The sequence below is a fragment of the Tenrec ecaudatus genome (assembly GCF_050624435.1).
Source record: "Tenrec ecaudatus isolate mTenEca1 chromosome 10 unlocalized genomic scaffold, mTenEca1.hap1 SUPER_10_unloc_1, whole genome shotgun sequence".
NCBI classification, from domain to species: Eukaryota; Metazoa; Chordata; class Mammalia; order Afrosoricida; family Tenrecidae; genus Tenrec; species Tenrec ecaudatus.
In genome coordinates, this window is record NW_027457623.1 from 5,846,425 (window position 1) to 5,856,127 (window position 9,703).

Consider the following 9,703-nt stretch of genomic DNA (forward strand, 5'->3'; position numbering starts at 1 on the left):
TATAGTCCAAATGCCCGCTAGGGGCCCTAATAGGCCATATGCCCGCTAGTTAACCTAGATAGTCCAAGTGCTCGCTAGTTAACCTAGATAGACCAACTGCCCGCTAGGGAACCTATCTAGTCCAAGTACCCGCTAGGAAACGTACATAGTCCAAGTGCCCGCTAGGTAACGTACATAGTCCAAGTGCCCGCTAGGTAACGTAGATAGTCCAAGTGCCCGCTAGGGATGTACATAGTCCAAGTGCCTGCTAGGTAACCTAGATAGTCCAAGTGCCCACTAGTTAACCTACATAGTACAGGTTCCCCCTAGGTAACCTAGATAGTCCAAGGGCCCGCTAGGTAACCTACATTGTCCTAGTGCCCCCTAGTTAACCTACATTCTCCAAGTGCCCGATAGGGAACCTACATAGTCCAAGTGCCCGTTAGGTAACCTAGATAGTCCAAATGCCCGCTAGGAAACCCACATAGTCCAAGTGCCCCCTAGGGAACTTATATAGTCCAAGGGCCCGCTAGGGAACCTACATAGTCCAAGTGCCCGTTAGTTAACCTGGATAGTCCAAGTGCCCGCTAGGTAACCTAGATAGTTCAACAGTCCGGTAGGTAACCTACATACTCCAAGTACCCGCTAGGTAACGTAGATAGTTCAAGTGAATGCTAGGTAACCTAGATAGTCCTAGTGCCCGCTAGGTAACCTACAAAGTCTAAGTGCCCGCTAGGTAATCTATATAATCCAAATGACCGCTAGGGAGCCTACATAGTCCAAATGGCCGCTAGGTAACCTAGATAGTCTAAGGGCCCTCTAGGTAACCTACATAGTCTTAGTGCCCCCTAGTTAACCTACATTTTTCCAAGTGCCCGATAAGGAACCTACATAGTCCAAGTGCCCGCTAGGTACCCTACATAGTCCAAATGCCCTCTAGTTAACCTACATAGTCCAAGTGCCCGATAGGGAACCTAAATAATCCAAGTGCCCGCTAGGGAACCTACATAGTCCAAGTGCCCGTTAAGTAACCTAGATAGTCCAAATGCTCGCCAGGAAACCCACATAGTCCAAGTGCCCGCTAGGGAACTTACATAGTCCAAGTGCCCGTTAGTTAACCTCGATAGTCCAAGTGCCCGCTTGGTAACCTAGATAGTCCAACAGCCCGCTAGGTAACCTACATACTCCAAGAACCCGCTAGGTAACATAGATAGTTCAAGTGCCAGCTTGGCAACCTAGATAGTCCAAGTGCCCGCTAGGTAACCTGCAGAGTCTAAGTGCCCGCTAGGGAACCTGCATTGTACAAGTGCCCGCTAATTAACCTAGATAGTCCAATTGCCCGCTACTTAACCTAGATAGTCCAAGTGCCCGCTAGTTAACCTTGATCATCCAAGTGCCCGCTAGTTAACCTATATAGTCCAAGTGCCTGCTAGGGAACCTACATTGTCCAAGTGCCCGCAGAGGAACCTACATAGTCCAAGTGCCCGTTAGGGAACCTAGATAGTCCAAGTGCCCTTAGGGAACCTATATAGTCCAAGTGCCCGCTAGGGAACCTACATAGTCAAAGTGCCCGCTAGGGAACCTGCATTGTGCAAGTGCCCGCTTGTTAACCTAGATAGTCCAAGTGCCCGCTAGTTAACCTAGATAGTCTAATTTCTCGATAGTTAACCTACATAGTCCAAGGTCAGCTAGTTAACCTAGATAGTCCAAGTGCCCGCTAGTTAACCTACATAGTCCCAGAACCTGCTAGTTAACCTAGATAGTCCAAGTGCCCGCTAGTTAACCTACATAGTCCAAGGGCCCGCTAGTTAACCTAGATATTCCAAGTGCCCGCTAGTTAACCTAGATCGTCCAAGTGTACGCTAGTTAACCTACATAGTCCATGTTCCCGTTAGGTAACCTAGATAGTACAAGTGCCCGCAAGGTAACCTACATAGTCCAAGTGCCCGCTAGGTAACCTAGATATTCTAAGTTCCTGTTAGCTAACCTAGACAATCCAAGTGCCCTCTAGGTAACCTACATAGTCCAAGTGCCCTTTCGTTAACCTAGATAGTCCAAATGCCCGCTAGGTAACCTACATAGTCCAAGTTCCCGCTAGGTAACATAGATAGTCCAAGTGCCCATTACCTAACCTAGATAATCCAATTTCCCGCTATGCAACATATATAGTCCAAGTGCCCATTCGTTAACCTAGAAGTCGAAGTGCCCGCTAGGTAACCTACATAGTCCAAATGCCCGTTCGGTAACCTAGATAGTCCAAGTGCCCGCTAATTAACCTACATAGTCCAAGTGCCCGCTAGGTAACCTAGATAGTGCAAGTGCCCGCTAGGTAACCTACATAGTCCAAGTGCCCGCTAGTTAACTTAGATAGTCCAAGGTCCCGCTAGTTAACCTAGATAGATCAAGTGCCCTCCAGGGATCCTATCTAGTCCAAGTACCCGCTAGAAAACGTACATAGTCCAAGTGCCCACTAGGTAACGTAGATAGTCCAAGTGCCCGCTACGGAACGTACATACTCCAAGTGCCCGCTAGGTAACCTAGATAGTCCAAGTGCCCGCTAGTTAACCTACATATTCCAAGTGCCTGCTAGGTAACCTAGATAGCCCAAGTGCCCACTAGTTAACCTACATAGTGCAGGTTCCCCCTAGGTAACCTAGATAGTCCAAGGGCCCGCTAGGTAACCTACATTGTCCTAGTTCCCCCTAGTTAACCTACATTCTCCAAGTGCCCGATAGGGAACCTACATAGTCCAAGTGCCCGTTAGTTAACCTAGATAGTCCAAGTGCCCGCTAGGTAACCTAGATAGTCCAACAGCCCGGTAGGTAACCTACATACTCCAAGTACCCGCTAGGTAACGTAGATAGTTCAAGTGCCTGCTAGGTAACCTAGATAGTCCAAGTGCCCGCTAGGTAACCTACAGAGTCTAAGTTCCTGCTAGGTAATCTATATAGTCCAAATGACCGCTAGGGAGCCTACATAGTCCAAGTGCTCGCTAGGTAACCTAGATAGTCTAAGGGCCCGCTTGGTAACCTACATAGTCCTAGTGCCCCCTAGTTAACCTACATTTTCCAAGTGCCCGAGAGGGAACCTACATAGTCCAAGTGCCCGTTAGTTAACCTAGATAGTCCAAGTGCCCGCTAGGTAACCTAGATAGTCCAACAGCCCGGTAGGTAACCTACATACTCCAAGTACCCGCGAGATAACGTAGATAGTTCAAGTGCCTGCTAGGTAACCTAGATAGTCCAAGTGCCCGGTAGGTAACCTACAGAGTCTAAGTTCCTGCTAGGTAATCTATATAGTCCAAATGACCGCTAGGGAGCCTACATAGTCCAAGTGCTCGCTAGGTAACCTAGATAGTCTAAGGGCCCGCTAGGTAACCTACATAGTCCTAGTGCCCCCTAGTTAACCTACATTTTCCAAGTGCCCGAGAGGGAACCTACATAGTCCAAGTGCCTGCTAGGTAACCTACATAGTCCAAATGCCCTCTAGTTAACCTACATAGTCCAAGTGCCCGATAGGGAACCTACATAATCCAAGTGCCCGCTAGGGAACCTAAATAGTCCAAGTGCCCGTTAGGTAACCTTGATAGTCCAAATGCCCGCCAGGAAACACACATAGTCCAAGTGCCTGCTAGGTAACGTACATAGTCCAAGTGCCCGCTAGGTAACGTACATAGTCCAAGTGCCCGCTAGGTAACGTAGATAGTCCAAGTGCCCGCTAGGTAACGTAGATAGTCCAAGTGCCCGCTAGGGATGTACATAGTCCAAGTGCCTGCTAGGTAACCTAGATAGTCCAAGTGCCCACTAGTTAACCTACATAGTACAGGTTCCCCCTAGGTAACCTAGATAGTCCAAGGGCCCGCTAGGTAACCTACATTGTCCTAGTGCCCCCTAGTTAACCTACATTCTCCAAGTGCCCGATAGGGAACCTACATAGTCCAAGTGCCCGTTAGGTAACCTAGATAGTCCAAATGCCCGCTAGGAAACCCACATAGTCCAAGTGCCCCTAGGGAACTTATATAGTCCAAGGGCCCGCTAGGGAACCTACATAGTCCAAGTGCCCGTTAGTTAACCTGGATAGTCCAAGTGCCCGCTAGGTAACCTAGATAGTTCAACAGTCCGGTAGGTAACCTACATACTCCAAGTACCCGCTAGGTAACGTAGATAGTTCAAGTGAATGCTAGGTAACCTAGATAGTCCTAGTGCCCGCTAGGTAACCTACAAAGTCTAAGTGCCCGCTAGGTAATCTATATAATCCAAATGACCGCTAGGGAGCCTACATAGTCCAAATGGCCGTTAGGTAACCTAGATAGTCTAAGGGCCCTCTAGGTAACCTACATAGTCCTAGTGCCCCCTAGTTAACCTACATTTTTCCAAGTGCCCGATAAGGAACCTACATAGTCCAAGTGCCCGCTAGGTACCCTACATAGTCCAAATGCCCTCTAGTTAACCTACATAGTCCAAGTGCCCGATAGGGAACCTAAATAATCCAAGTGCCCGCTAGGGAACCTACATAGTCCAAGTGCCCGTTAAGTAACCTAGATAGTCCAAATGCTCGCCAGGAAACCCACATAGTCCAAGTGCCCGCTAGGGAACTTACATAGTCCAAGTGCCCGTTAGTTAACCTCGATAGTCCAAGTGCCCGCTTGGTAACCTAGATAGTCCAACAGCCCGCTAGGTAACCTACATACTCCAAGAACCCGCTAGGTAACATAGATAGTTCAAGTGCCAGCTTGGCAACCTAGATAGTCCAAGTGCCCGCTAGGTAACCTGCAGAGTCTAAGTGCCCGCTAGGGAACCTGCATTGTACAAGTGCCCGCTAATTAACCTAGATAGTCCAATTGCCCGCTACTTAACCTAGATAGTCCAAGTGCCCGCTAGTTAACCTTGATCATCCAAGTGCCCGCTAGTTAACCTACATAGTCCAAGTGCCTGCTAGGGAACCTACATTGTCCAAGTGCCCGCAGAGGAACCTACATAGTCCAAGTGCCCGTTAGGGAACCTAGATAGTCCAAGTGCCCTTAGGGAACCTATATAGTCCAAGTGCCCGCTAGGGAACCTACATAGTCAAAGTGCCCGCTAGGGAACCTGCATTGTGCAAGTGCCCGCTTGTTAACCTAGATAGTCCAAGTGCCCGCTAGTTAACCTAGATAGTCTAATTTCTCGATAGTTAACCTACATAGTCCAAGGTCAGCTAGTTAACCTAGATAGTCCAAGTGCCCGCTAGTTAACCTACATAGTCCCAGAACCTGCTAGTTAACCTAGATAGTCCAAGTGCCCGCTAGTTAACCTACATAGTCCAAGGGCCCGCTAGTTAACCTAGATATTCCAAGTGCCCGCTAGTTAACCTAGATCGTCCAAGTGTACGCTAGTTAACCTACATAGTCCATGTTCCCGTTAGGTAACCTAGATAGTACAAGTGCCCGCAAGGTAACCTACATAGTCCAAGTGCCCGCTAGGTAACCTAGATATTCTAAGTTCCTGTTAGCTAACCTAGACAATCCAAGTGCCCTCTAGGTAACCTACATAGTCCAAGTGCCCTTTCGTTAACCTAGATAGTCCAAATGCCCGCTAGGTAACCTACATAGTCCAAGTTCCCGCTAGGTAACATAGATAGTCCAAGTGCCCATTACCTAACCTAGATAATCCAATTTCCCGCTATGCAACATATATAGTCCAAGTGCCCATTCGTTAACCTAGAAGTCGAAGTGCCCGCTAGGTAACCTACATAGTCCAAATGCCCGTTCGGTAACCTAGATAGTCCAAGTGCCCGCTAATTAACCTACATAGTCCAAGTGCCCGCTAGGTAACCTAGATAGTGCAAGTGCCCGCTAGGTAACCTACATAGTCCAAGTGCCCGCTAGTTAACTTAGATAGTCCAAGGTCCCGCTAGTTAACCTAGATAGATCAAGTGCCCTCCAGGGATCCTATCTAGTCCAAGTACCCGCTAGAAAACGTACATAGTCCAAGTGCCCACTAGGTAACGTAGATAGTCCAAGTGCCCGCTACGGAACGTACATACTCCAAGTGCCCGCTAGGTAACCTAGATAGTCCAAGTGCCCGCTAGTTAACCTACATATTCCAAGTGCCTGCTAGGTAACCTAGATAGCCCAAGTGCCCACTAGTTAACCTACATAGTGCAGGTTCCCCCTAGGTAACCTAGATAGTCCAAGGGCCCGCTAGGTAACCTACATTGTCCTAGTGCCCCCTAGTTAACCTACATTCTCCAAGTGCCCGATAGGGAACCTACATAGTCCAAGTGCCCGTTAGTTAACCTAGATAGTCCAAGTGCCCGCTAGGTAACCTAGATAGTCCAACAGCCCGGTAGGTAACCTACATACTCCAAGTACCCGCTAGGTAACGTAGATAGTTCAAGTGCCTGCTAGGTAACCTAGATAGTCCAAGTGCCCGGTAGGTAACCTACAGAGTCTAAGTTCCTGCTAGGTAATCTATATAGTCCAAATGACCGCTAGGGAGCCTACATAGTCCAAGTGCTCGCTAGGTAACCTAGATAGTCTAAGGGCCCGCTAGGTAACCTACATAGTCCTAGTGCCCCCTAGTTAACCTACATTTTCCAAGTGCCCGAGAGGGAACCTACATAGTCCAAGTGCCCGTTAGTTAACCTAGATAGTCCAAGTGCCCGCTAGGTAACCTAGATAGTCCAACAGCCCGGTAGGTAACCTACATACTCCAAGTACCCGCTAGGTAACGTAGATAGTTCAAGTGCCTGCTAGGTAACCTAGATAGTCCAAGTGTCCGCTAGGTAACCTACAGAGTCTAAGTTCCCGCTAGGTAATCTATATAGTCCAAATGACCGCTAGGGAGCCTACATAGTCCAAGTGCTCGCTAGGTAACCTAGATAGTCTAAGGGCCCGCTAGGTAACCTACAAAGTCCTAGTGCCCCCTAGTTAACCTACATTTTCCAAGTGCCCGAGAGGGAACCTACATAGTCCAAGTGCCTGCTAGGTAACCTACATAGTCCAAATGCCCTCTAGTTAACCTACATAGTCCAAGTGCCCGATAGGGAACCTACATAATCCAAGTGCCCGCTAGGGAACCTACATAGTCCAAGTGCCCGTTAGGTAACCTAGATAGTCCAAATGCCCGCCAGGAAACCCACATAGTCCAAGTGCCTGCTAGGTAACGTACATAGTCCAAGTGCCCGCTAGGTAACGTAGATAGTCCAAGTGCCCGCTAGTTAACCTACATAGTCCAAGGGCCCTCTAATTAACCTAGATAGTCCAAGTGCCCGCTAGAGGACGTACATAGTCCAAGTGCCCGCTAGGTAACCTAGATAGTCCAAGTGCCCGCTAGGTAACCTACATAGTCCAAGTGCCCACTAGGTAACCTAAATAATCCAAATGCCCGCTAGGGAAACTACATAGTCCAAGTGCCCGCTAGTTAACCTAGATAGTCCAAGTGCCCGCTAGGGAATCTACATAGTCGAAGGGCCCGCTAGTTAACATAGATAGTCCAAGTGCCGCTAGTTAATCTACATAGTTCAAGGGCCCGCTAGTTAACCTACATAGTCCAACTACCCGCTAGTTAACCTAGATTGTCCAAGTCCGCTAGTTAACCTACATAGTACAAGTGCCCGCTAGGGAACCAATATAGTCCAAACGCCCGCTAGGGGCCCTAATAGTCCATTTGCCCGCTAGTTAACCTAGATAGTCCAAGTGCTCGCTAGTTAACCTAGATAGACCAAGTGCCCGCTAGGGAACCTATCTAGTCCAAGTACCCGCAAGGAAACGTACATAGTCCAAGTGCCCGCTAGGTAACGTACATAGTCCAAGTGCCCGCTAGGTAACGTAGATAGTCCAAGTGCCCGCTAGGGAACGTACATAGTCCAAGTGCCTGCTAGGTAACCTAGATAGTCCAAGTGCCCACTAGTTAACCTACATAGTACAGGTTCCCCTAGGTAACCTAGATAGTCCAAGGGCCCGCTAGGTAACCTACATTGTCCTAGTGCCCGCTAGGTAAACTAGATAATCCTAGTGCCCGCTAAGGAACCTACATAGTCCAAGTGCACGGTAGTTAACCCAGATAGTCCAAGTGCCCGCTCGTTAACCTAGATAGTCCAAGTGCCGCTGGAAAACCTACATAGTGCAAGTGTCCCCTAGTTAACCTAAATATTCCAAGTGCCCGCTAGTTAACATAGATAGTCCAAGTGCCCGCTAGGGAACATACATGGTCCAAGTGCCCGCTAGGTAACCTAGATAGTGCAAGTGCACGGTAGTTAACCTACATAGTCCAAGTGCCCGCTAGTTTACCTTGATAGTCCAAGTGCCTTCTAGTTAACTTAAATAGTCCAAGTGCCCGCTAGGTAACCTACATAGTCCAATTGCCCACTAGGTAACCTAAATTATCCAAATGCCCGCTAGGGAAACTACATTGTCCAAGTGCCCGCTAGTTAACCTAGATAGTCCAAGTGCCCGCTAGTAAACCTAGATAGTCCAAGGGCCCGCTAGTTAATCTATAGAGTCCAAGAGCCCGCTAGTTAACCTACATAGTCCAAGGGCCCTCTAGTTAACCTAGATAGTCCAAGTGCCCTCTAGGGGACGTACATAGTCCAAGTGCCCGCTAGGTAACCTAGATAGTCCAAGTGCCCGCTAGGTAACCTACATAGTCCAAGTGCCCACTAGGTAACCTAAATAATCCAAATGCCCGCTAGGGAAACTACATAGTCCAAGTGCCCGCTAGTTAACTTAGATAGTCCAAGTGCCCGCTAGAGAATCTACATAGTCCAAGGGCCCGCTAGTTAACGTAGATAGTCCAAGTGCCGCTAGTTAATCTACATAGTTCAAGGGCCCGCTAGTTAACCTACATAGTCCAACTACCCGCTAGTTAACCTAGATTGTCCAAGTCCGCTAGTTAACCTACATAGTACAAGTGCCCGCTAGGGAACCAATATAGTCCAAATGCCCGCTAGGGGCCCTAATAGTCCATATGCCCGCTAGTTAACCTACATAGTGCAATAACCCGCTAGTTAACCTATATCGTGCAAGTGTCCGCTAGTTAACCTACATAGTCCAAGTGCCAGTTAGCTAACCTAGATAGTCCAACGGCCTTCTAGTTACCCTACATAGTCCAAGTGCCCGCTACGTAACCTACATAGTGCAAGTGTCCGCTAGTTAACCTACATAGTCCAAGTGCCCGCTAGTTAATCTAGATAGTCCAAGTGCCCGCTAGGTAACCTAGATAGACCAAGGGCCCGCTAGTTAACCTACATAGTCCAAGTGCCCGGTAGTTAACTTACATAGTTCAAGTGTCCGTAGGGAACATACAGAGTCCAAGTGCCCGCTAGGGAACCTACATTGTCCAAGTGCCCGCTAGTTAATCTACATAGTTCAAGGGCCCGCTAGTTAACCTACATAGTCCAAGTACCCGCTAGTTAACCTAGATCATCAAAGTGCCCACTAGGTAACCTACGTTGTCCAACGGCCCGCTAGTTAACCTAGATAGTCCAAGTGCCCGCTAGTTAACCTACATAGTCCAAGTGCCCGCTAGGTAACCTAGACATTTCAAGTGACCACTACGTTACCTACATAGTCCAAGTGCCCGTTCGTTAACCTACATAGTCCAAGTGCCCGCTAGGTAACCAATATAGTCCAAATGCCCGCTAGGGGCCCTAATAGGCCATATGCCCGCTAGTTAACCTAGATAGTCCAAGTGCTCGCTAGTTAACCTAGATAGACCATGTGCCCGCTAGGGAACCTATCTAGTCC